Here is a 7,634-nt window from a genome sequence, read left to right as displayed (position 1 = left end):
CCAACCGTGCCTTGAGGTTGTGGTCGTACTCATATAGCTGGAAGTATTTATTCATATTAATCAACCATGCCTCAGCTGCTTCCTCCAATTCCCCATCAAAGTGTGGCGGTTTGATTTTACGAAACTCCCCTTGCAGCTCTATCCATTGCCTCTTTGAAGTGTGTTGTTCGGAGGCATTATCAGATCGCTCTTCCCGTTCCTCCTCCCTTCCTTCCGACTCTTCATGTTCTGTGCGGTGATTTCGCTCCTCCGACACCCTCTGCTGCTCAGCGCTGGGATTCAGTGGTTGCTGATTTTGTTTGTCAGATAGGCTCTTTATAATCCTTTCCTGTTCCAAAGTTAACCTTGCGTTATCTTCTCGCAATCGGGCCATTTCATTTTTCAGCTCCTGTACTATCTCCAAAATTGCAAGATTCGTATTGCGAGCCTCTTCTCCAAGTTGCACCCATAATTCTGGGTTGTTCTCAGGGCCTGTTACAGGTCCCTGACCTACCACAAACATACAAGAAGTACTGTCTTCTCTCCTCATGCTAACAATCTGCTGCTTCCCTGTTCTTAGCATAAGATAGAAATAACAGAAGGAAGGTTAATACTTAATATATATCTATATATATCTATATATATATATATATATATCTAGAGAGAGAGAGAGAGAGAGAGAGATATGTTGAAAAGAATAACAGGAACGGAAATAAATTGATTTCAGTTTATCCCTTTGTTTTATCTGTTCCTCCAGAGGCCACAATGTTTGAAACCGGGCTCTGATATCACTTGTGACATACCTAAACCTACATATGTACATAGTAAATTAAAAAAATCACCCAGAGTTCTAGTGCCTAACCATTTCCCTTCAGAGGACATACGGGGGGGTTTAATTAACCAGTTATGTTTTTATTAAATGCATATTTGTACTTTGCTTACGTGCCATCCCTTGGCACAGGCTTTGGTTCGGTTCCCAATCCAATTCTATGGTTGTGTTCCCAGGCGCATTTATGTTGGACACTGCTGACTGACAGCTAAATCTACTGTGCTCTATTCTCCGTCCTCCCACACTGTAAACAACACATTGTGATCCCTTTGTCTTTATTACTCACTACATTGTATTAAACATTGTACTGTCCGGCTTGACGTGGTGCGGCAGATGAACCCTTGGAGTCTGCAACCTTGGATTCCTCACCCCATCGACGGCGAAGGAGGAGGGAGGCCCATCCAACGGCCTGGCTTCTTCCGGGAGGCTATTCCACCGCCTCACCGTGGTTATGCCTCATTCTTTCCTCTACCTGATGCGTTTGGGTTCTGCTGTCTGGTTTCTCCTTGCACGGTGAGCGCTCCAGTTACCAAAGGCAGCCAGTGGTTATGGAGCGGCCGAGACCTCCCTTGGCGCTTGGATAGCCCGATCACAAGCCAGGTTGTTGTTTCCTTGCCACCTGACTGTAAAGCGTATTGCAGATTTCGTTTTCTCTTTTTCAACAAGCTTGATTTTCTAAACTTCTACTGCTAATCCCAGTTTTCTGATCGCAGGATAGAGGGAGATGAAGCTGTGGATTCGGGAGTTTTCACACAGGCAACCCATTTCATGTGTTAGTGCTGGTCGTTTATTCCGGGTAAGTACTCTATGCAATTAAAGGTTGCGGGTCGAGGTCATGGATGAATTCCGTAGATTATCTGGAAATTTTACTCCAGTTTTGGAAGCTACAGTTCGTTCTTTGCTGTTATTGTTTAAATTCCCCGGTGTAGACCCGGATTGTGCGGGGTAGGGTTTACTGTTAACAGCTGAGGGCCCCCAGTGGTCCTGCGTTTGAGACCACTCGGGGTAATTTCCTCATGCAACTTCCAGCTTGTAATTTAACTCTATCTATAGTCTCGTTGCTCTGGGTTTGCTAAAACTCAGGATTTTAATGGTTGTCCATACTCATGGAAGGACCTTATTACTTTTGAAAATACAGTTGTATGTTCGTAACCCTATTCTTTTGCTGGTTAGCGTTTGCACCATGTTGAAATCGCAGGTTGCAAGAATTGTTCCCTAATGGTCTCTTATGTGATTATGTCTCTGCAACCTTTCCTGTTGACATTTAGATATATTTGTATAATTGTTATTTTTCCCTTTTCTGCGACTGTAATGAGACTGGTTCTGATATTATATTGGTTGTGCCTGCGTGTGGATGGACTATGGCTTCAGGGGTTAACTGATTATGTTCTCGAAGTCTACTGTTCACTGTTTCTTTATATGAATTATAGTTTTCTTATAAGCCAGACAGGCACCCATTACTGTTTCTTGCATATTGAGTTTATTTATAATACTCCTGCATGTCTACACAGTTGAAATTGTTTTTAAAGGGGGTGACTGTTTCTATTATTATGAAGAAAATAAAGACTTACTGCAAGTTTTGTTAATGCTCTTGCTTCCAGGGTTATGAATCCTGTTATGTTTCTTTTGTTTTCTCCTTTTTGGGTTAATACTCGAAGCTTCCCTGAGCGACTCGGACCCTAGAGGCAATCTTGAGGGTTTGTCTCTACGAAAACCTGAGTCGAAGAATTTCTGGTTTACTCGAATACCCCATAACAAGAATAGCACACTTACACTGTCCTAAAAATAATTAAGATTTAACTCTGTACAGGTGTTCCACTTCCCTCTGAATAACTTGACAGAATGACTCTATCTCCCAAACTATGCTGTACTAGCTGCCGCAGTCGTTTCCAGACCGGTATGGTGTTACCCTCGCTGAAAACGGGCCGGGTACAGCTAAACCCTAGCACTCTGACATTCAAAGATTTGGACAACCGTCTCATCCCTAACGTATTATAATTTGTTTAAAATTGGTTCTTTTCCCCCTGCGAGTTAACTCATCCGGGTATCTCCCGAGACAGATTCAAATTTTAAATTTTCGCTTAATCTTTAAGCCTCATACTTCAAGCTCCCTCTACTACAGTTTTCCCGTAAACATAATCTCAGCTCTAAATGGATCAGCTAACCCCCATAGGTAACTATTCGTTTCTTGGCTTTATTTATTTATATTATTTGTTTATATTCATCTATCTACCACAATTTTCCAGATACTAACAAAAGAACCTACAGCCCTTGACTGTTTATGAGAACATCCAGTATTATTTTTTTTATTCAACAACTTCAAGTTTCTAGGTTAGACCACTTACCTGGCTTATGCTGAAACAAATAGCGTTCCTTAGAAGGTTCTTTGACGTTATTATCTGTCTGTTGTCCACCCAACCATGAGATACGTCCTCATCGACTGTATCTCCCCCCGAGCTCTCTTGCAAGGTCACTAACCTCTGCAAGTTTGTTGCACACCAAGTGCATGCTATCTGGTCATTACCAGACTTAGCAATTTTCTTTTTTCCCGTCTGACCTTTCAGCACGGTTTTTCCTCCCTTTTGCTCCTTTTTCTTGGAGTCTCACCCTTCAGGGAGGTAGTTAGGGTTGCATTCCAACAACTGCATTTTTTCCAACTTCCCTACTCAGAAGTTGCTAGTTTCTTTTAATGCTTCAAGACATTTTTCCATAACCAATAATTAAAAAATATTATTTAATTCAAATAACCGTCGTCCTTTAGTTTGTAAATAAAGCATGGTAAATAAAATATTTACGGTAAAATATTTACAATGTTCTGGGGCATCACAATATTATAATAATAAAAAAATATAATAATAGTAAGCATTATTAATAAAAATGTTGTAACATTAAGTATTAAGTATTATTATGAATATTAAAATCACAAAAATTACTATTTACATAAAAATTAGAAAAATGTAATTTAACCTTAATAAAAAAAATAAAATCTAAAATACTATTTAAGAGGTAAAGAATATATAAAATAATAATAATCCATTAATCTATATAAATATATATAAACATAAAATAAAAAGAATAAACTAAAATAAAGAGGATGAAAATAAAGAAAGACAAAAGCCTATCAAAAATACAAAAGAAAAGAATTTATTTTATTTTATTTTAAATTTCTATTTTAAAATAAATTTATTTTTCTAAATACTACCTTTTTAGATCAATCTTAACCTCAATCTATCAAGAGAGAAATCTAATCTTTCAAGGTGCAAAGCTTTTTTTTGAGCATAAAATTTGAAGAAAGGTTTACACCTGAAGAGAGTTGATCCATCTCAACACTTGATAGATCTTGGTTAAGATGGATCTAGGCTAGTTATATAATACTATATAATATCTATATTTGTATCTATGTGTCTCTTTTTTATTCCCTCTCTCTATCTCACCCCAAACATACACACTTTCTCTCCATATCTATCTCTATTTCTCTCCCTCCCTTTTCCTCTCCACCTCTCTCTCTTCCCTCTTGCTCTCCTCTCTCCCTCACTCTCTCCATCGCTCCCTTGTCACTCCCTCTCTTTCTCTACCTTTCTCCCTTTATGTCTTTCTCTTCCTTCCCCTGCCCCTCCAAATCCATCTCTCTCTCATATCTCTTGAGTCCACTCTCTCCCTTTCTCTCCCACCTCCCTCTATCTCTCCCCCACCTCTCTCTCTCTCCAACACTATCATTGTCTCACTCCCTCTCCTCTTCTCTTTCTCCCCTCCATATTTGTGCCCCTCTCTCTCTCTCTCTTGCCCTTCTCTCCCTATCTCTCTCCCATCCTCTCCTCTCTTCTCTCCTTCACTCTCTCTCCATCTTACCCTTGTCACTCCCTCTCTCTCTCCACCCATATCTATCTATGTCTTTGTTCTTTCCTCCCTCTCTTCTTCTCTCTCTCCCCTCCTCTCCGTCTCCCTTCCTCTCTCTCCCCCCATCACTCTCTCTCTCCGAGGAAAATTTTAAAGATAGAAAATTATTTTGAAGTATAAAAACATTGGGGAATCTCACTAGTCTCTAATATGCAAACTATAAAATGTTTATTGATGTATTTGTAAAACTATTCAAATTTATAATTATTTTATATATACTCTCTCTCTACAATGTTGGCAATTTTTAAGGTATATATATATATATATATAGTAAAATTTGAGTGAATCATTTTTATAAAAAATGGAAATTGACGATTTTTTTTTTTTATTACCGAAAATTAGCCTACCTACAAATATTAGCCCCTAAAATTTTCCATGTTTTTCTCCCTCTTTTCCCTCTCTCTTACTCCCCCTCTCTAAAACTTAACAACTATAATTTAAATTTTCAAAAATTTTAACAAAAACTTTTATTATTTCTACTAGAATTTTTATGGTTGTTTTCTAAAACTTAAATTATGACGATGTAGAGTACGCGGAAAGAAATACATTTGAATGCCATGGTTCGCAATTGAAAATGCAATCGGCAAAGATGAAAAAGCAAAGGATTGAATGTGTCTGATGACTGGCAATGGCCTTTCAGTGGCCGAGGGATCATAGACTCCAACCAACTCACTGGTAGGCAAGGCCAAGTACAGCGACTGGCTTAATATAAAAGAAAAGAAGGCAGTAGTGGGCCATTGTGATCACGTTATGTAGACCGTAGAAATAGGATTACCACCTTGCCACCACCAGTAACACCTTCCCGTTGTCAACGTCTGCTCAACACCTTTTTCATTGAAAGTTATTCCTATTGCAATGTTGGATGTTATTCCTGATTGTAATGTACTTCCCATTATAAAAATAAATAATATATATAAAATGTTTAAATAAAGTAGTTTAATCATTTTAAATTTTGGTTTTCTTATATATTTTTTATTTTTATTTAAAATTTGGTAGAAAATTGTTAGAATTCCAAGTCCGGTTGTTGTATAGTCTATACAAACGAGGTGGGTTCAATAGTTTCTATTTTTTGCCTTTCGTTTTTTTTGGATGAGATGAGATTTGTAAGGGCATATTTTTTGATGAGCGAAATATCACAATATATTTTTCGATGAGATAAGATTTGTAAGGGCATATTGTGCACCTCTAGGTCCTTTCACGCCATACACGCACTATAGTATTTGCAAAAATATGTAATTTAAAAACTCAGGGTAATTAATAGTCACAAAGTTTAGGAATATTTTTAAAATAATACTGAGAATATTAATTGAAAAAAATGAATATTTTGAACAATTTAAGATTATATTAGCTATTAAAAGGAAATATCTTTACAATAAATTATAACAAAATAAAAATATTAATATAAATTTTATTGAATTGTGATGCAGGAGCATTTAATATAGGGTATCATATTTATTAAAGGAGTTAGTTCTTTAAGTTAGGATTTAATTATTTAAAGTATTTTTTCTATAATTTTAAGAGAAAATAAGAATTATTATAATTAGGAGAAAGTTTGAGAGTATTTTGGAAGAGTTGAGAGATTTGAGAGTTAGTTAGATCTCATTTAGAAAGAAGGGATTAGATAAGAGTTTTTATGGATCATGAGAGATATTGTGGGAATTTTTTTTATAATCTGGAACCTACTTTGGGTTTAGATCCACTTGTTTAATCTAGGTGAACCCATGAAGCATGTAAGTAAAAAAGAGTGAAGAATGAGTGACAATTCTCTTGTAAATATTTTAATTATTAATGAATTATTCATCAATTTTATATGTATATGTGTGAGTGTTTCATGTGTATTTTATCATGACATGCCCCTAACCTGCACAATCGTTCTGGTATTAGAAGCTCACATGTGTGAAACTTGTGAGAACATTGCGTGGAGTACTTGTTGAGCAATGATGCATGCGAATATACTTGTGTAGAAGGGAAGAGTTGTGTATAGTGTAGACTTGTAGAAGAATTTGGATCTGGTTGTTGCGTAGAGGCTTGTGTAGAAGGGAAGAGTTGTGTATAGTGTAGACTTAAATAAATTTCGAAGGAGCCCATGAGAATTTGATAACAGGTCACACTTGAAGGTCTTGCAAACTCCTTCCTGCCCATTTTAAAGTGCCAACCAGACTCAAGTCTTTTCGAAGTTATTTAAATCCCTATGCTTGGTGTCACCTATTGGCAAGTATTATTAGCTCTCGATGTTGGTGAGTATTGTTGATTATGCGCATTGACTGCAGAGTTTGACGAGACAAAGGTGTATGGAATACCTTTATATAAGCATGTAATTTATAAAAATGGTTGCAAGATTATTAATTAATTAATAAATTCATACACTTTATGTGAATATGTGTGAGTGAGCGTGTAAAGGTTCTTTTGTGAACGTGATGTCGCGTGAAGTGTTATGCAGCGGAGCTTGTGGAGGAGTTCTTTACTCTGATTTTCTTTATATAATCAATTGATCAATGAGCCTTAATACGTGTCAAGCGAGTACCTAGAAAAAGTCTTTCCAGCTCAGCATAAACAAAGAACGCATTATCCTATGCTCAACACCTATGTGGAGGATGGTATTGTGTTGGAGGTATGGCTACAAAGATTTGTTTGAAAGCTTAGATTGTTACTGGAATGTGATGCACATTTATATTGGATGTGAGTTTTCTTTATCAAATTCACTTTACAAGAAGTTATTGATTTAAACTCACATGAAGCCATTCATTTACTTTCACATAAAATGTTCATGGTTATAAAGCACGTTACTTATAAGTGGATATTTAATGATGTGAGAGAATCAACAACATATAAGAAACTAAAGGTTGAATGCAAAATATGAATTGTGATGAGAGATGATGAGTGCTTAGAAAGAGAATAAGTGCTCTTTATAATTTATTATATATATTTG

The 7,634-nt window shown here is 36.5% G+C and overlaps 1 long non-coding RNA gene across 1 annotated transcript; it reads left to right on the top strand.

Annotated features, from left to right (window-relative positions):
• Positions 1-1,180: 1,180 nt before the first annotated feature.
• Positions 1,181-2,140, top strand: LOC149185162 (uncharacterized). Its single transcript, XR_016257823.1, has 2 exons — positions 1,181-1,408; positions 1,522-2,140. It is a non-coding gene; the product is annotated as an uncharacterized LOC149185162 (long non-coding RNA).
• Positions 2,141-7,634: the final 5,494 nt, after the last annotated feature.

Source organism: Pinus tabuliformis, chromosome 3_2 (assembly GCF_031772625.1).
Source record: "Pinus tabuliformis cultivar Carrire ecotype Pingquan chromosome 3_2, CPIR1, whole genome shotgun sequence".
Classification (NCBI taxonomy): domain Eukaryota; kingdom Viridiplantae; phylum Streptophyta; class Pinopsida; order Pinales; family Pinaceae; genus Pinus; species Pinus tabuliformis.
Note: the sequence above shows the minus strand (reverse complement) of the source record. Positions and strands in the feature narration are given on the sequence as shown.